Source organism: Lithobates pipiens, unplaced genomic scaffold, assembly GCF_037356315.1.
Source record: "Lithobates pipiens isolate NorthernLeopardFrog02 unplaced genomic scaffold, aLitPip1_a1.2 Scaffold_3, whole genome shotgun sequence".
NCBI lineage: Eukaryota > Metazoa > Chordata > Amphibia > Anura > Ranidae > Lithobates > Lithobates pipiens.
This window is the reverse complement of record NW_027507790.1, coordinates 203,726,978-203,746,268: the sequence shown is the minus strand read 5'-3', so window position 1 is coordinate 203,746,268 and position 19,291 is coordinate 203,726,978. Positions and strand designations below refer to the sequence as shown.

The 19,291-nt window shown below is 46.0% G+C and overlaps 1 protein-coding gene and 6 non-coding genes across 8 annotated transcripts in view; all 7 read right to left on the bottom strand.

The window, feature by feature from the left end:
- Positions 1-19,291, bottom strand: part of SLC38A9 (solute carrier family 38 member 9) — a 252,387-nt gene that overhangs the window by 143,486 nt on the left and 89,610 nt on the right. The window lies entirely within an intron of this gene.
- Positions 2,578-2,741, bottom strand: LOC143941482 (U1 spliceosomal RNA). Its single transcript, XR_013264174.1, has one exon. It is a non-coding gene; the product is annotated as a U1 spliceosomal RNA (small nuclear RNA).
- On the bottom strand, positions 5,530-5,693 carry LOC143941470 (U1 spliceosomal RNA). Its single transcript, XR_013264163.1, has one exon. It is a non-coding gene; the product is annotated as a U1 spliceosomal RNA (small nuclear RNA).
- On the bottom strand, positions 8,481-8,644 carry LOC143941458 (U1 spliceosomal RNA). The gene has a single exon (XR_013264152.1). It is a non-coding gene; the product is annotated as a U1 spliceosomal RNA (small nuclear RNA).
- LOC143941446 (U1 spliceosomal RNA) lies at positions 11,435-11,598 on the bottom strand. The gene has a single exon (XR_013264141.1). It is a non-coding gene; the product is annotated as a U1 spliceosomal RNA (small nuclear RNA).
- Positions 14,389-14,552, bottom strand: LOC143941434 (U1 spliceosomal RNA). The gene has a single exon (XR_013264130.1). It is a non-coding gene; the product is annotated as a U1 spliceosomal RNA (small nuclear RNA).
- LOC143941423 (U1 spliceosomal RNA) lies at positions 17,343-17,506 on the bottom strand. Its single transcript, XR_013264119.1, has one exon. It is a non-coding gene; the product is annotated as a U1 spliceosomal RNA (small nuclear RNA).

Here is a 19,291-nt window from a genome sequence, read left to right as displayed (position 1 = left end):
TCCCAGCGTACACTGCAGCAGCACATAATTTTGCATACGGGGAGGGCCCTTAAGCACCCAGCCACAGCGTAGCGTCCCTCCACTAAACAAAGCCCGTAGCCTATTGCATATCAAAGGGCCCTGACGCTACACTGTTCACAAGCCTGTCTGCTCTAACTCACTCGCTGACCTACTCACGAGTCAGGATGTTAACTCTCACTTGTGTCAGTATGAAATGGCTGAACGCTTGTAAAAAAAACACAGTAAGAACTCAAGGCAAACAACTAAGCGCGCAGCTAAAATTCATCAGTGTGAACAGTTACATCTGCCAAAAACATTTTGAATTCCCTGCACCCTTCAACCTCTGCGACGATGCCTAAAGGCAGCTCTGAGCAAAAGTTTCAGGCAGGTGTGAAGAAATACTGCAAAGTAAGAATGCTTTTACATTTTATCGTTTTTTTGGTTTTGTTTTTTGTTTTGTTTTTTTTCATCAATTCTCAAAGTCAGAGAACAGAAGAAAAATCTACATCAAATCAATGTTTGGCGTGACTACCTTTTGGCTTCAAACCGGCATCGATTTTTACTCTTGCACAAAGTCAGGGATTTTTTAGGATTAGAGTCAGGCGTGTGATTAACCAAATTATACCAAAGCAGGGGCAAATGATCCTTAACATATATGTAGGCTGAAACACAGTCATTAACGGACACAGAAACAGCTGCGTAGGAGGCTTAAAACTGGGTGAAGCACAGCTAAAGTCTGCCACTAAGGTGAGGTTGTAGAAGATAGTTTCCAGTCCCAAGCCTTACACCATGGCAAGACTGAGCACAGAAACAAAGTCACAAGGTAGTTTGACTGCATCAGCAAAGTCACTCCCTGGCAAAGATTTCAAAGCAGACTGGGGTTTTAAGGTGCGCCGGTCAAGCTCTTTTAAAGGAGCGAAAAGAAAACGGGCAACGTTGAGGATCGGAGACGCAGTGTTCGGCCGAGGAAACCTATTGCAGCAGATGAAAAACACATCATATGTTTACTTTCCTTCGACATCGGAAAAAGTCCAGCACTGCCATCAGCCCACGGAACTGGTGGAATCCAGTTGGACCCAGGTATACCCATTTACTGTCCGCAGAAGTCTGGCCAGAGGCGGCCTTCATGGAAGAATTGCAGCCAAACAGCCATACCTCCGATGTGGAAACAAGTCTCCGCCACTCAACTATGCACGAAAACATAGTAACTGGGGTACAGAAAAATGCCAGCGGGTCCTCTCGACTGAGGGGTCAAACTTTGAAGTATTAGGCTGTTGCAGGAGGCAGTTTGTTTGCAGAAGGGCTGGAGATCGGGACAAAAATGAGTGTCTGCGGGCAACCGTGAAGCATTGCGGAGGTTCCCTACAAGTCTGGGGTTGCTTGCATTTCAGCAAATGGAGTGGGAGATTTGGTGAGGATCAATGGTGTCGACGATGCGAAGGTATACGGGCAGATATTTATCCATCGTGCCATACCATCAGGGAAGCGTGTGATTGGCCCCAAATTTACTCTGCAGCAGGACAATGACCTCAAACATACAGCCAATGTCATTAAGAACGATCTTCAGCGTAAAGAACAACAAAGAGTCCTGGGAGTAATGGTTTAGCCCCCACAGAGCCCCCGATTTCATCATCATCGAGTCTGTCTGGGATTAGAGGAAAAGAAAAGAGGGAAGGATGTGAGGCAGCCTACATCCACAGAAGATCTGGGGTTGGTTCTCCAAGATGTTTGGAACAACCTGTCTGCCGAGTTCCTTCGAAAACTGTGTGCACAAGCGTACCTAGAAACAACTATGCCGTATTGAAGGCAAAAGGGTGGCGACACCAAATACCGATTTGATTTGGATTTCTCTTCTGTTCATTGACTTTCCATTTTGTTAATTGATAAAAAACTATTAACACTTCTATTTCTGAAAGCATTCTTAATCGACAGCATTTTTTCACACCTGCCTAAAACGTTTGCACAGTAGTGTATTCGGAGGGAGGGGAATAAAAATAAATAAACAAAATAAATTTTAAAAAAAGCAAAAAACACAAAAAAGGACGCCGAGTGCCATCTCTCCAACACCCGTACATTCCTGAAGTCCAGCAGGGTAGAAATGGTTGGAGGAACCTGTCCTATTTTCTATGTTCCCCCCCTAAAGAGTAAAACTTGTGTGATGAGTTTCTTCGGTTTGTGAGTCCAAGGCCATGATTGGGAATGATCTGGAGAGGCAGGCGGGAGGTGAAAAGTAGTTGTGGAGGCAAGAGTGTCAAAGGTAGAGAAAGAGACCCTATATGCTAAATGCAGGGGGATGAACAGGCAAGTCCAAAAGAGGACCATGTTTGGCAGCGATCAGCTTTTAAGCATTGCTGTTTACAGAGTGGAATGGCGTAGGGGCCTGTAGCACATACGAGTAGCCAGGGAAATCTGTACATAGGCAAAGCAATTGTGTAAAAACTGTGGCGCGCGGGCAAGCTACGTAGCGCGCTTGTGTAAACGGGAGAAGGCTGTCTATAAAAACACTGGGAAACAGCCGAGATGTTGACAAGCACAAAAATAGGTGTTTTTTTGAAAGCTGTTTTTAACCAAGATGATCAGGGGAAAGCGCGAACGCAGTCCCCCACTACCACAAATTATGCAGTCGAGTTTCCTGCATTTGAGGAAATCGCAGGGGTCAGCACAGCCGGAGTGCAATGGCCGAGCCTCGCCCTGGGAGAACCACCTTCATGATCATGGTATCTCCCCTGCCAGGTAAGTATGAGTTGGAATTGACCAGCTAGTGCTCCCCGGTCGGGGCACGCCTCCACCAAGTTATGGAAGCTTCCTGGACGTGGGACAAACTAGCCTTCCTCAGCGTTACACCACAAGCCAGCCATATCCCCCTAAAACAGTTAAGAGTCGTTAATCTGCCCCTAATAGATAAAATGTCCCCCAAATGTCTGGATTCTATGAAAAGGAATCTGAAAAACCAAACATTCCCAGCGTACACTGCAGCAGCACATCATTTTGCATACGGGGAGGGCCCTTAAGCACCCAGCCACAGCGTAGCGTCCCTCCACTAAACAAAGCCCGTAGCCTATTGCATATCAAAGGGCGCCGACGCTACACTGTTCACAAGCCTGTCTGCTCTAACTCACTCGCTGACCTACTCACGAGTCAGGATGTTAACTCTCACTTGTGTCAGTATGAAATGGCTGAACGCTTGTAAAAAAAACACAGTAAGAACTCAAGGCAAACAACTAAGCGCGCAGCTAAAATTCATCAGTGTGAACAGTTACATCTGCCAAAAACATTTTGAATTCCCTGCACCCTTCAACCTCTGCGACGATGCCTAAAGGCAGCTCTGAGCAAAAGTTTCAGGCAGGTGTGAAGAAATACTGCAAAGTAAGAATGCTTTTACATTTGATCGTTTTTTGGTTTTGTTTTTTGTTTTGTTTTTTTTCATCAATTCTCAAAGTCAGAGAACAGAAGAAAAATCTACATCAAATCAATGTTTGGCGTGACTACCTTTTGGCTTCAAACCGGCATCGATTTTTACTCTTGCACAAAGTCAGGGATTTTGTAGGATTAGAGTCAGGCGTGTGATTAACCAAATTATACCAAAGCAGGGGCAAATGATCCTTAACATATATGTAGGCTGAAACACAGTCATTAACGGACACAGAAACAGCTGCGTAGGAGGCTTAAAACTGGGTGAAGCACAGCTAAAGTCTGCCACTAAGGTGAGGTTGTAGAAGATAGTTTCCAGTCCCAAGCCTTACACCATGGCAAGACTGAGCACAGAAACAAAGTCACAAGGTAGTTTGACTGCATCAGCAAAGTCACTCCCTGGCAAAGATTTCAAAGCAGACTGGGGTTTTAAGGTGCACCGGTCAAGCTCTTTTAAAGGAGCGAAAAGAAAACGGGCAACGTTGAGGATCGGAGACGCAGTGTTCGGCCGAGGAAACCTATTGCAGCAGATGAAAAACACATCATATGTTTACTTTCCTTCGACATCGGAAAAAGTCCAGCACTGCCATCAGCACACGGAACTGGTGGAATCCAGTTGGACCCAGGTATACCCATTTACTGTCCGCAGAAGTCTGGCCAGAGGCGGCCTTCATGGAAGAATTGCAGCCAAACAGCCATACCTCCGATGTGGAAACAAGTCTCCGCCACTCAACTATGCACGAAAACATAGTAACTGGGGTACAGAAAAATGCCAGCGGGTCCTCTCGACTGAGGGGTCAAACTTTGAAGTATTAGGCTGTTGCAGGAGGCAGTTTGTTTGCAGAAGGGCTGGAGATCAGGACAAAAATGAGTGTCTGCGGGCAACCGTGAAGCATTGCGGAGGTTCCCTACAAGTCTGGGGTTGCTTGCATTTCAGCAAATGGAGTGGGAGATTTGGTGAGGATCAATGGTGTCGACGATGCGAAGGTATACGGGCAGATATTTATCCATCGTGCCATACCATCAGGGAAGCGTGTGATTGGCCCCAAATTTACTCTGCAGCAGGACAATGACCTCAAACATACAGCCAATGTCATTAAGAACGATCTTCAGCATAAAGAACAACAAAGAGTCCTGGGAGTAATGGTTTAGCCCCCACAGAGCCCCCGATTTCATCATCATCGAGTCTGTCTGGGATTAGAGGAAAAGAAAAGAGGGAAGGATGTGAGGCAGCCTACATCCACAGAAGATCTGGGGTTGGTTCTCCAAGATGTTTGGAACAACCTGTCTGCCGAGTTCCTTCGAAAACTGTGTGCACAAGCGTACCTAGAAACAATTATGCCGTATTGAAGGCAAAAGGGTGGCGACACCAAATACCGATTTGATTTGGATTTCTCTTCTGTTCATTGACTTTCCATTTTGTTAATTGATAAAAAACTATTAACACTTCTATTTCTGAAAGCATTCTTAATCGACAGCATTTTTTCACACCTGCCTAAAACGTTTGCACAGTAGTGTATTCGGAGGGAGGGGAATAAAAATAAACAAAATAAATAAAAAAAAAAGCAAAAAACACAAAAAAGGACGCCGAGTGCCATCTCTCCAACACCCGTACATTCCTGAAGTCCAGCAGGGTAGAAATGGTTGGAGGAACCTGTCCTATTTTCTATGTTCCCCCCTAAAGAGTAAAACTTGTGTGATGAGTTTCTTCGGTTTGTGAGTCCAAGGCCATGATTGGGAATGATCTGGAGAAGCAGGCGGGAGGTGAAAAGTAGTTGTGGAGGCAAGAGTGTCAAAGGTAGAGAAAGAGACCCTATATGCTAAATGCAGGGGGATGAACAGGCAAGTCCAAAAGAGGACCATGTTTGGCAGCGATCAGCTTTTAAGCATTGCTGTTTACAGAGTGGAATGGCGTAGGGGCCTGTAGCACATACGAGTAGCCAGGGAAATCTGTACATAGGCAAAGCAATTGTGTAAAAACTGTGGCGCGCGGGCAAGCTACGTAGCGCGCTTGTGTAAACGGGAGAAGGCTGTCTATAAAAACACTGGGAAACAGCCGAGATGTTGACAAGCACAAAAATAGGTGTTTTTTTGAAAGCTGTTTTTAACCAAGATGATCAGGGGAAAGCGCGAACGCAGTCCCCCACTACCACAAATTATGCAGTCGAGTTTCCTGCATTTGAGGAAATCGCAGGGGTCAGCACAGCCGGAGTGCAATGGCCGAGCCTCGCCCTGGGAGAACCACCTTCATGATCATGGTATCTCCCCTGCCAGGTAAGTATGAGTTGGAATTGACCAGCTAGTGCTCCCCGGTCGGGGCACGCCTCCACCAAGTTATGGAAGCTTCCTGGACGTGGGACAAACTAGCCTTCCTCAGCGTTAGACCACAAGCCAGCCATATCCCCCTAAAACAGTTAAGAGTCGTTAATCTGCCCCTAATAGATAAAATGTCCCCCAAATGTCTGGATTCTATGAAAAGGAATCTGCAAAACCAAACATTCCCAGCGTACACTGCAGCAGCACATAATTTTGCATACGGGGAGGGCCCTTAAGCACCCAGCCACAGCGTAGCGTCCCTCCACTAAACAAAGCCCGTAGCCTATTGCATATCAAAGGGCGCCGACGCTACACTGTTCACAAGCCTGTCTGCTCTAACTCACTCGCTGACCTACTCACGAGTCAGGATGTTAACTCTCACTTGTGTCAGTATGAAATGGCTGAACGCTTGTAAAAAAAACACAGTAAGAACTCAAGGCAAACAACTAAGCGCGCAGCTAAAATTCATCAGTGTGAACAGTTACATCTGCCAAAAACATTTTGAATTCCCTGCACCCTTCAACCTCTGCGACGATGCCTAAAGGCAGCTCTGAGCAAAAGTTTCATGCAGGTGTGAAGAAATACTGCAAAGTAAGAATGCTTTTACATTTTATCGTTTTTTGTTTTTGTTTTTTTTTTTTTTTTTTTCATCAATTCTCAAAGTCAGAGAACAGAAGAAAAATCTACATCAAATCAATGTTTGGCGTGACTACCTTTTGGCTTCAAACCGGCATCGATTTTTACTCTTGCACAAAGTCAGGGATTTTGTAGGATTAGAGTCAGGCGTGTGATTAACCAAATTATACCAAAGCAGGGGCAAATGATCCTTAACATATATGTAGGCTGAAACACAGTCATTAACGGACACAGAAACAGCTGCGTAGGAGGCTTAAAACTGGGTGAAGCACAGCTAAAGTCTGCCACTAAGGTGAGGTTGTAGAAGATAGTTTCCAGTCCCAAGCCTTACACCATGGCAAGACTGAGCACAGAAACAAAGTCACAAGGTAGTTTGACTGCATCAGCAAAGTCACTCCCTGGCAAAGATTTCAAAGCAGACTGGGGTTTTAAGGTGCGCCGGTCAAGCTCTTTTAAAGGAGCGAAAAGAAAACGGGCAACGTTGAGGATCGGAGACGCAGTGTTCGGCCGAGGAAACCTATTGCAGCAGATGAAAAACACATCATATGTTTACTTTCCTTCGACATCGGAAAAAGTCCAGCACTGCCATCAGCACACGGAACTGGTGGAATCCAGTTGGACCCAGGTATACCCATTTACTGTCCGCAGAAGTCTGGCCAGAGGCGGCCTTCATGGAAGAATTGCAGCCAAACAGCCATACCTCCGATGTGGAAACAAGTCTCCGCCACTCAACTATGCACGAAAACATAGTAACCGGGGTGCAGAAAAATGCCAGCGGGTCCTCTCGACTGAGGGGTCAAACTTTGAAGTATTAGGCTGTTGCAGGAGGCAGTTTGTTTGCAGAAGGGCTGGAGAGCGGTACAAAAATGAGTGTCTGCGGGCAACCGTGAAGCATTGCGGAGGTTCCCTACAAGTCTGGGGTTGCTTGCATTTCAGCAAATGGAGTGGGAGATTTGGTGAGGATCAATGGTGTCGACGATGCGAAGGTATACGGGCAGATATTTATCCATCGTGCCATACCATCAGGGAAGCGTGTGATTTGCCCCAAATTTACTCTGCAGCAGGACAATGACCTCAAACATACAGCCAAAGTCATTAAGAACGATCTTCAGCGTAAAGAACAACAAAGAGTCCTGGGAGTAATGGTTTAGCCCCCACAGAGCCCCCGATTTCATCATCATCGAGTCTGTCTGGGATTAGAGGAAAAGAAAAGAGGGAAGGATGTGAGGCAGCCTACATCCACAGAAGATCTGGGGTTGGTTCTCCAAGATGTTTGGAACAACCTGTCTGCCGAGTTCCTTCGAAAACTGTGTGCACAAGCGTACCTAGAAACAATTATGCCGTATTGAAGGCAAAAGGGTGGCGACACCAAATACCGATTTGATTTGGATTTCTCTTCTGTTCATTGACTTTCCATTTTGTTAATTGATAAAAAACTATTAACACTTCTATTTCTGAAAGCATTCTTAATCGACAGCATTTTTTCACACCTGCCTAAAACGTTTGCACAGTAGTGTATTCGGAGGGAGGGGAATAAAAATAAACAAAATAAATAAAAAAAAAAGCAAAAAACACAAAAAAGGACGCCGAGTGCCATCTCTCCAACACCCGTACATTCCTGAAGTCCAGCAGGGTAGAAATGGTTGGAGGAACCTGTCCTATTTTCTATGTTCCCCCCTAAAGAGTAAAACTTGTGTGATGAGTTTCTTCGGTTTGTGAGTCCAAGGCCATGATTGGGAATGATCTGGAGAGGCAGGCGGGAGGTGAAAAGTAGTTGTGGAGGCAAGAGTGTCAAAGGTAGAGAAAGAGACCCTATATGCTAAATGCAGGGGGATGAACAGGCAAGTCCAAAAGAGGACCATGTTTGGCAGCGATCAGCTTTTAAGCATTGCTGTTTACAGAGTGGAATGGCATAGGGGCCTGTAGCACATACGAGTAGCCAGGGAAATCTGTACATAGGCAAAGCAATTGTGTAAAAACTGTGGCGCGCGGGCAAGCTACGTAGCGCGCTTGTGTAAACGGGAGAAGGCTGTCTATAAAAACACTGGGAAACAGCCGAGATGTTGACAAGCACAAAAATAGGTGTTTTTTTGAAAGCTGTTTTTAACCAAGATGATCAGGGGAAAGCGCGAACGCAGTCCCCCACTACCACAAATTATGCAGTCGAGTTTCCTGCATTTGAGGAAATCGCAGGGGTCAGCACAGCCGGAGTGCAATGGCCGAGCCTCGCCCTGGGAGAACCACCTTCATGATCATGGTATCTCCCCTGCCAGGTAAGTATGAGTTGGAATCGACCAGCTAGTGCTCCCCGGTCGGGGCACGCCTCCACCAAGTTATGGAAGCTTCCTGGACGTGGGACAAACTAGCCTTCCTCAGCGTTACACCACAAGCCAGCCATATCCCCCTAAAACAGTTAAGAGTCGTTAATCTGCCCCTAATAGATAAAATGTCCCCCAAATGTCTGGATTCTATGAAAAGGAATCTGAAAAACCAAACATTCCCAGCGTACACTGCAGCAGCACATAATTTTGCATACGGGGAGGGCCCTTAAGCACCCAGCCACAGCGTAGCGTCCCTCCACTAAACAAAGCCCGTAGCCTATTGCATATCAAAGGGCGCCGACGCTACACTGTTCACAAGCCTGTCTGCTCTAACTCACTCGCTGACCTACTCACGAGTCAGGATGTTAACTCTCACTTGTGTCAGTATGAAATGGCTGAACGCTTGTAAAAAAAACACAGTAAGAACTCAAGGCAAACAACTAAGCGCGCAGCTAAAATTCATCAGTGTGAACAGTTACATCTGCCAAAAACATTTTGAATTCCCTGCACCCTTCAACCTCTGCGACGATGCCTAAAGGCAGCTCTGAGCAAAAGTTTCAGGCAGGTGTGAAGAAATACTGCAAAGTAAGAATGCTTTTACATTTTATCGTTTTTTTGGTTTTGTTTTTTGTTTTGTTTTTTTTCATCAATTCTCAAAGTCAGAGAACAGAAGAAAAATCTACATCAAATCAATGTTTGGCGTGACTACCTTTTGGCTTCAAACCGGCATCAATTTTTACTCTTGCACAAAGTCAGGGATTTTGTAGGATTAGAGTCAGGCGTGTGATTAACCAAATTATACCAAAGCAGGGGCAAATGATCCTTAACATATATGTAGGCTGAAACACAGTCATTAACGGACACAGAAACAGCTGCGTAGGAGGCTTAAAACTGGGTGAAGCACAGCTAAAGTCTGCCACTAAGGTGAGGTTGTAGAAGATAGTTTCCAGTCCCAAGCCTTACACCATGGCAAGACTGAGCACAGAAACAAAGTCACAAGGTAGTTTGACTGCATCAGCAAAGTCACTCCCTGGCAAAGATTTCAAAGCAGACTGGGGTTTTAAGGTGCGCCGGTCAAGCTCTTTTAAAGGAGCGAAAAGAAAACGGGCAACATTGAGGATCGGAGACGCAGTGTTCGGCCGAGGAAACCTATTGCAGCAGATGAAAAACACATCATATGTTTACTTTCCTTCGACATCGGAAAAAGTCCAGCACTGCCATCAGCACACGGAACTGGTGGAATCCAGTTGGACCCAGGTATACCCATTTACTGTCCGCAGAAGTCTGGCCAGAGGCGGCCTTCATGGAAGAATTGCAGCCAAACAGCCATACCTCCGATGTGGAAACAAGTCTCCGCCACTCAACTATGCACGAAAACATAGTAACTGGGGTACAGAAAAATGCCAGCGGGTCCTCTCGACTGAGGGGTCAAACTTTGAAGTATTAGGCTGTTGCAGGAGGCAGTTTGTTTGCAGAAGGGCTGGAGATCGGGACAAAAATGAGTGTCTGCGGGCAACCGTGAAGCATTGCGGAGGTTCCCTACAAGTCTAGGGTTGCTTGCATTTCAGCAAATGGAGTGGGAGATTTGGTGAGGATCAATGGTGTCGACGATGCGAAGGTATACGGGCAGATATTTATCCATCGTGCCATACCATCAGGGAAGCGTGTGATTGGCCCCAAATTTACTCTGCAGCAGGACAATGACCTCAAACATACAGCCAATGTCATTAAGAACGATCTTCAGCATAAAGAACAACAAAGAGTCCTGGGAGTAATGGTTTAGCCCCCACAGAGCCCCCGATTTCATCATCATCGAGTCTGTCTGGGATTAGAGGAAAAGAAAAGAGGGAAGGATGTGAGGCAGCCTACATCCACAGAAGATCTGGGGTTGGTTCTCCAAGATGTTTGGAACAACCTGTCTGCCGAGTTCCTTCGAAAACTGTGTGCACAAGCGTACCTAGAAACAATTATGCCGTATTGAAGGCAAAAGGGTGGCGACACCAAATACCGATTTGATTTGGATTTCTCTTCTGTTCATTGACTTTCCATTTTGTTAATTGATAAAAAACTATTAACACTTCTATTTCTGAAAGCATTCTTAATCGACAGCATTTTTTCACACCTGCCTAAAACGTTTGCACAGTAGTGTATTCGGAGGGAGGGGAATAAAAATAAACAAAATAAATTAAAAAAAAAGCAAAAAACACAAAAAAGGACGCCGAGTGCCATCTCTCCAACACCCGTACATTCCTGAAGCCCAGCAGGGTAGAAATGGTTGGAGGAACCTGTCCTATTTTCTATGTTCCCCCCCTAAAGAGTAAAACTTGTGTGATGAGTTTCTTCGGTTTGTGAGTCCAAGGCCATGATTGGGAATGATCTGGAGAGGCAGGCGGGAGGTGAAAAGTAGTTGTGGAGGCAAGAGTGTCAAAGGTAGAGAAAGAGACCCTATATGCTAAATGCAGGGGGATGAACAGGCAAGTCCAAAAGAGGACCATGTTTGGCAGCGATCAGCTTTTAAGCATTGCTGTTTACAGAGTGGAATGGCGTAGGGGCCTGTAGCACATACGAGTAGCCAGGGAAATCTGTACATAGGCAAAGCAATTGTGTAAAAACTGTGGCGCGCGGGCAAGCTACGTAGCGCGCTTGTGTAAACGGGAGAAGGCTGTCTATAAAAACACTGGGAAACAGCCGAGATGTTGACAAGCACAAAAATAGGTGTTTCTTTGAAAGCTGTTTTTAACCAAGATGATCAGGGGAAAGCGCGAACGCAGTCCCCCACTACCACAAATTATGCAGTCGAGTTTCCTGCATTTGAGGAAATCGCAGGGGTCAGCACAGCCGGAGTGCAATGGCCGAGCCTCGCCCTGGGAGAACCACCTTCATGATCATGGTATCTCCCCTGCCAGGTAAGTATGAGTTGGAATTGACCAGCTAGTGCTCCCCGGTCGGGGCACGCCTCCACCAAGTTATGGAAGCTTCCTGGACGTGGGACAAACTAGCCTTCCTCAGCGTTACACCACAAGCCAGCCATATCCCCCTAAAACAGTTAAGAGTCGTTAATCTGCCCCTAATAGATAAAATGTCCCCCAAATGTCTGGATTCTATGAAAAGGAATCTGAAAAACCAAACATTCCCAGCGTACACTGCAGCAGCACATAATTTTGCATACGGGGAGGGCCCTTAAGCACCCAGCCACAGCGTAGCGTCCCTCCACTAAACAAAGCCCGTAGCCTATTGCATATCAAAGGGCGCCGACGCTACACTGTTCACAAGCCTGTCTGCTCTAACTCACTCGCTGACCTACTCACGAGTCAGGATGTTAACTCTCACTTGTGTCAGTATGAAATGGCTGAACGCTTGTAAAAAAAACACAGTAAGAACTCAAGGCAAACAACTAAGCGCGCAGCTAAAATTCATCAGTGTGAACAGTTACATCTGCCAAAAACATTTTGAATTCCCTGCACCCTTCAACCTCTGCGACGATGCCTAAAGGCAGCTCTGAGCAAAAGTTTCAGGCAGGTGTGAAGAAATACTGCAAAGTAAGAATGCTTTTACATTTTATCGTTTTTTTGGTTTTGTTTTTTGTTTTGTTTTTTTTCATCAATTCTCAAAGTCAGAGAACAGAAGAAAAATCTACATCAAATCAATGTTTGGCGTGACTACCTTTTGGCTTCAAACCGGCATCGATTTTTACTCTTGCACAAAGTCAGGGATTTTGTAGGATTAGAGTCAGGCGTGTGATTAAACAAATTATACCAAAGCAGGGGCAAATGATCCTTAACATATATGTAGGCTGAAACACAGTCATTAACGGACACAGAAACAGCTGCGTAGGAGGCTTAAAACTGGGTGAAGCACAGCTAAAGTCTGCCACTAAGGTGAGGTTGTAGAAGATAGTTTCCAGTCCCAAGCCTTACACCATGGCAAGACTGAGCACAGAAACAAAGTCACAAGGTAGTTTGACTGCATCAGCAAAGTCACTCCCTGGCAAAGATTTCAAAGCAGACTGGGGTTTTAAGGTGCGCCGGTCAAGCTCTTTTAAAGGAGCGAAAAGAAAACGGGCAACGTTGAGGATCGGAGACGCAGTGTTCGGCCGAGGAAACCTATTGCAGCAGATGAAAAACACATCATATGTTTACTTTCCTTCGACATCGGAAAAAGTCCAGCACTGCCATCAGCACACGGAACTGGTGGAATCCAGTTGGACCCAGGTATACCCATTTACTGTCCGCAGAAGTCTGGCCAGAGGCGGCCTTCATGGAAGAATTGCAGCCAAACAGCCATACCTCCGATGTGGAAACAAGTCTCCGCCACTCAACTATGCACGAAAACATAGTAACTGGGGTGCAGAAAAATGCCAGCGGGTCCTCTCGACTGAGGGGTCAAACTTTGAAGTATTAGGCTGTTGCAGGAGGCAGTTTGTTTGCAGAAGGGCTGGAGAGCGGTACAAAAATGAGTGTCTGCGGGCAACCGTGAAGCATTGCGGAGGTTCCCTACAAGTCTGGGGTTGCTTGCATTTCAGCAAATGGAGTGGGAGATTTGGTGAGGATCAATGGTGTCGACGATGCGAAGGTATACGGGCAGATATTTATCCATCGTGCCATACCATCAGGGAAGCGTGTGATTGGCCCCAAATTTACTCTGCAGCAGGACAATGACCTCAAACATACAGCCAATGTCATTAAGAACGATCTTCAGCATAAAGAACAACAAAGAGTCCTGGGAGTAATGGTTTAGCCCCCACAGAGCCCCCGATTTCATCATCATCGAGTCTGTCTGGGATTAGAGGAAAAGAAAAGAGGGAAGGATGTGAGGCAGCCTACATCCACAGAAGATCTGGGGTTGGTTCTCCAAGATGTTTGGAACAACCTGTCTGCCGAGTTCCTTCGAAAACTGTGTGCACAAGCGTACCTAGAAACAATTATGCCGTATTGAAGGCAAAAGGGTGGCGACACCAAATACCGATTTGATTTGGATTTCTCTTCTGTTCATTGACTTTCCATTTTGTTAATTGATAAAAAACTATTAACACTTCTATTTCTGAAAGCATTCTTAATCGACAGCATTTTTTCACACCTGCCTAAAACGTTTGCACAGTAGTGTATTCGGAGGGAGGGGAATAAAAATAAACAAAATAAATAAAAAAAAAAGCAAAAAACACAAAAAAGGACGCCGAGTGCCATCTCTCCAACACCCGTACATTCCTGAAGCCCAGCAGGGTAGAAATGGTTGGAGGAACCTGTCCTATTTTCTATGTTCCCCCCCTAAAGAGTAAAACTTGTGTGATGAGTTTCTTCGGTTTGTGAGTCCAAGGCCATGATTGGGAATGATCTGGAGAGGCAGGCGGGAGGTGAAAAGTAGTTGTGGAGGCAAGAGTGTCAAAGGTAGAGAAAGAGACCCTATATGCTAAATGCAGGGGGATGAACAGGCAAGTCCAAAAGAGGACCATGTTTGGCAGCGATCAGCTTTTAAGCATTGCTGTTTACAGAGTGGAATGGCGTAGGGGCCTGTAGCACATACGAGTAGCCAGGGAAATCTGTACATAGGCAAAGCAATTGTGTAAAAACTGTGGCGCGCGGGCAAGCTACGTAGCGCGCTTGTGTAAACGGGAGAAGGCTGTCTATAAAAACACTGGGAAACAGCCGAGATGTTGACAAGCACAAAAATAGGTGTTTTTTTGAAAGCTGTTTTTAACCAAGATGATCAGGGGAAAGCGCGAACGCAGTCCCCCACTACCACAAATTATGCAGTCGAGTTTCCTGCATTTGAGGAAATCGCAGGGGTCAGCACAGCCGGAGTGCAATGGCCGAGCCTCGCCCTGGGAGAACCACCTTCATGATCATGGTATCTCCCCTGCCAGGTAAGTATGAGTTGGAATTGACCAGCTAGTGCTCCCCAGTCGGGGCACGCCTCCACCAAGTTATGGAAGCTTCCTGGACGTGGGACAAACTAGCCTTCCTCAGCGTTACACCACAAGCCAGCCATATCCCCCTAAAACAGTTAAGAGTCGTTAATCTGCCCCTAATAGATAAAATGTCCCCCAAATGTCTGGATTCTATGAAAAGGAATCTGAAAAACCAAACATTCCCAGCGTACACTGCAGCAGCACATAATTTTGCATACGGGGAGGGCCCTTAAGCACCCAGCCACAGCGTAGCGTCCCTCCACTAAACAAAGCCCGTAGCCTATTGCATATCAAAGGGCGCCGACGCTACACTGTTCACAAGCCTGCCTGCTCTAACTCACTCGCTGACCTACTCACGAGTCAGGATGTTAACTCTCACTTGTGTCAGTATGAAATGGCTGAACGCTTGTAAAAAAAACACAGTAAGAACTCAAGGCAAACAACTAAGCGCGCAGCTAAAATTCATCAGTGTGAACAGTTACATCTGCCAAAAACATTTTGAATTCCCTGCACCCTTCAACCTCTGCGACGATGCCTAAAGGCAGCTCTGAGCAAAAGTTTCAGGCAGGTGTGAAGAAATACTGCAAAGTAAGAATGCTTTTACATTTTATCGTTTTTTTGGTTTTGTTTTTTGTTTTGTTTTTTTTCATCAATTCTCAAAGTCAGAGAACAGAAGAAAAATCTACATCAAATCAATGTTTGGCGTGACTACCTTTTGGCTTCAAACCGGCATCGATTTTTACTCTTGCACAAAGTCAGGGATTTTGTAGGATTAGAGTCAGGCGTGTGATTAAACAAATTATACCAAAGCAGGGGCAAATGATCCTTAACATATATGTAGGCTGAAACACAGTCATTAACGGACACAGAAACAGCTGCGTAGGAGGCTTAAAACTGGGTGAAGCACAGCTAAAGTCTGCCACTAAGGTGAGGTTGTAGAAGATAGTTTCCAGTCCCAAGCCTTACACCATGGCAAGACTGAGCACAGAAACAAAGTCACAAGGTAGTTTGACTGCATCAGCAAAGTCACTCCCTGGCAAAGATTTCAAAGCAGACTGGGGTTTTAAGGTGCGCCGGTCAAGCTCTTTTAAAGGAGCGAAAAGAAAACGGGCAACGTTGAGGATCGGAGACGCAGTGTTCGGCCGAGGAAACCTATTGCAGCAGATGAAAAACACATCATATGTTTACTTTCCTTCGACATCGGAAAAAGTCCAGCACTGCCATCAGCACACGGAACTGGTGGAATCCAGTTGGACCCAGGTATACCCATTTACTGTCCGCAGAAGTCTGGCCAGAGGCGGCCTTCATGGAAGAATTGCAGCCAAACAGCCATACCTCCGATGTGGAAACAAGTCTCCGCCACTCAACTATGCACGAAAACATAGTAACTGGGGTGCAGAAAAATGCCAGCGGGTCCTCTCGACTGAGGGGTCAAACTTTGAAGTATTAGGCTGTTGCAGGAGGCAGTTTGTTTGCAGAAGGGCTGGAGAGCGGTACAAAAATGAGTGTCTGCGGGCAACCGTGAAGCATTGCGGAGGTTCCCTACAAGTCTGGGGTTGCTTGCATTTCAGCAAATGGAGTGGGAGATTTGGTGAGGATCAATGGTGTCGACGATGCGAAGGTATACGGGCAGATATTTATCCATCGTGCCATACCATCAGGGAAGCGTGTGATTGGCCCCAAATTTACTCTGCAGCAGGACAATGACCTCAAACATACAGCCAATGTCATTAAGAACGATCTTCAGCATAAAGAACAACAAAGAGTCCTGGGAGTAATGGTTTAGCCCCCACAGAGCCCCCGATTTCATCATCATCGAGTCTGTCTGGGATTAGAGGAAAAGAAAAGAGGGAAGGATGTGAGGCAGCCTACATCCACAGAAGATCTGGGGTTGGTTCTCCAAGATGTTTGGAACAACCTGTCTGCCGAGTTCCTTCGAAAACTGTGTGCACAAGCGTACCTAGAAACAATTATGCCGTATTGAAGGCAAAAGGGTGGCGACACCAAATACCGATTTGATTTGGATTTCTCTTCTGTTCATTGACTTTCCATTTTGTTAATTGATAAAAAACTATTAACACTTCTATTTCTGAAAGCATTCTTAATCGACAGCATTTTTTCACACCTGCCTAAAACGTTTGCACAGTAGTGTATTCGGAGGGAGGGGAATAAAAATAAACAAAATAAATAAAAAAAAAAGCAAAAAACACAAAAAAGGACGCCGAGTGCCATCTCTCCAACACCCGTACATTCCTGAAGCCCAGCAGGGTAGAAATGGTTGGAGGAACCTGTCCTATTTTCTATGTTCCCCCCCTAAAGAGTAAAACTTGTGTGATGAGTTTCTTCGGTTTGTGAGTCCAAGGCCATGATTGGGAATGATCTGGAGAGGCAGGCGGGAGGTGAAAAGTAGTTGTGGAGGCAAGAGTGTCAAAGGTAGAGAAAGAGACCCTATATGCTAAATGCAGGGGGATGAACAGGCAAGTCCAAAAGAGGACCATGTTTGGCAGCGATCAGCTTTTAAGCATTGCTGTTTACAGAGTGGAATGGCGTAGGGGCCTGTAGCACATACGAGTAGCCAGGGAAATCTGTACATAGGCAAAGCAATTGTGTAAAAACTGTGGCGCGCGGGCAAGCTACGTAGCGCGCTTGTGTAAACGGGAGAAGGCTGTCTATAAAAACACTGGGAAACAGCCGAGATGTTGACAAGCACAAAAATAGGTGTTTTTTTGAAAGCTGTTTTTAACCAAGATGATCAGGGGAAAGCGCGAACGCAGTCCCCCACTACCACAAATTATGCAGTCGAGTTTCCTGCATTTGAGGAAATCGCAGGGGTCAGCACAGCCGGAGTGCAATGGCCGAGCCTCGCCCTGGGAGAACCACCTTCATGATCATGGTATCTCCCCTGCCAGGTAAGTATGAGTTGGAATTGACCAGCTAGTGCTCCCCAGTCGGGGCACGCCTCCACCAAGTTATGGAAGCTTCCTGGACGTGGGACAAACTAGCCTTCCTCAGCGTTAGACCACAAGCCAGCCATATCCCCCTAAAACAGTTAAGAGTCGTTAATCTGCCCCTAATAGATAAAATGTCCCCCAAATGTCTGGATTCTATGAAAAGGAATCTGCAAAACCAAACATTCCCAGCGTACACTGCAGCAGCACATAATTTTGCATACGGGGAGGGCCCTTAAGCACCCAGCCACAGCGTAGCGTCCCTCCACTAAACAAAGCCCGTAGCCTATTGCATATCAAAGGGCGCCGACGCTACACTGTTCACAAGCCTGTCTGCTCTAACTCACTCGCTGACCTACTCACGAGTCAGGATGTTAACTCTCACTTGTGTCAGTATGAAATGGCTGAACGCTTGTAAAAAAAACACAGTAAGAACTCAAGGCAAACAACTAAGCGCGCAGCTAAAATTCATCAGTGTGAACAGTTACATCTGCCAAAAACATTTTGAATTCCCTGCACCCTTCAACCTCTGCGACGATGCCTAAAGGCAGCTCTGAGCAAAAGTTTCAGGCAGGTGTGAAGAAATACTGCAAAGTAAGAATGCTTTTACATTTTATCGTTTTTTTGGTTTTTTTTTTTTTTTTCATCAATTCTCAAAGTCAGAGAACAGAAGAAAAATCTACATCAAATCAATGTTTGGCGTGACTACCTTTTGGCTTCAAACCGGCATCGATTTTTACTCTTGCACAAAGTCAGGGATTTTGTAGGATTAGAGTCAGGCGTGTGATTAACCAAATTATACCAAAGCAGGGGCAAATGATCCTTAACATATATGTAGGCTGAAACACAGTCATTAACGGACACAGAAACAGCTGCGTAGGAGGCTTAAAACTGGGTGAAGCACAGCTAAAGTCTGCCACTAAGGTGAGGTTGTAGAAGATAGTTTCCAGTCCCAAGCCTTACACCATGGCAAGACTGAGCACAGAAACAAAGTCACAAGGTAGTTTGACTGCATCAGCAAAGTCACTCCCTGGCAAAGATTTCAAAGCAGACTGGGGTTTTAAGGTGCGCCGGTCAAGCTCTTTTAAAGGAGCGAAAAGAAAACGGGCAACGTTGAGGATCGGAGACGCAGTGTTCGGCCGAGGAAACCTATTGCAGCAGATGAAAAACACATCATATGTTTACTTTCCTTCGACATCGGAAAAAGTCCAGCACTGCCATCAGCCCACGGAACTGGTGGAATCCAGTTGGACCCAGGTATACCCATTTACTGTCCGCAGAAGTCTGGCCAGAGGCGGCCTTCATGGAAGAATTGCAGCCAAACAGCCATACCTCCGATGTGGAAACAAGTCTCCGCCACTCAACTATGCACGAAAACATAGTAACTGGGGTACAGAAAAATGCCAGCGGGTCCTCTCGACTGAGGGGTCAAACTTTGAAGTATTAGGCTGTTGCAGGAGGCAGTTTGTTTGCAGAAGGGCTGGAGATCGGGACAAAAATGAGTGTCTGCGGGCAACCGTGAAGCATTGCGGAGGTTCCCTACAAGTCTGGGGTTGCTTGCATTTCAGCAAATGGAGTGGGAGATTTGGTGAGGATCAATGGTGTCGACGATGCGAAGGTATACGGGCAGATATTTATCCATCGTGCCATACCATCAGGGAAGCGTGTGATTGGCCCCAAATTTACTCTGCAGCAGGACAATGACCTCAAACATACAGCCAATGTCATTAAGAACGATCTTCAGCGTAAAGAAC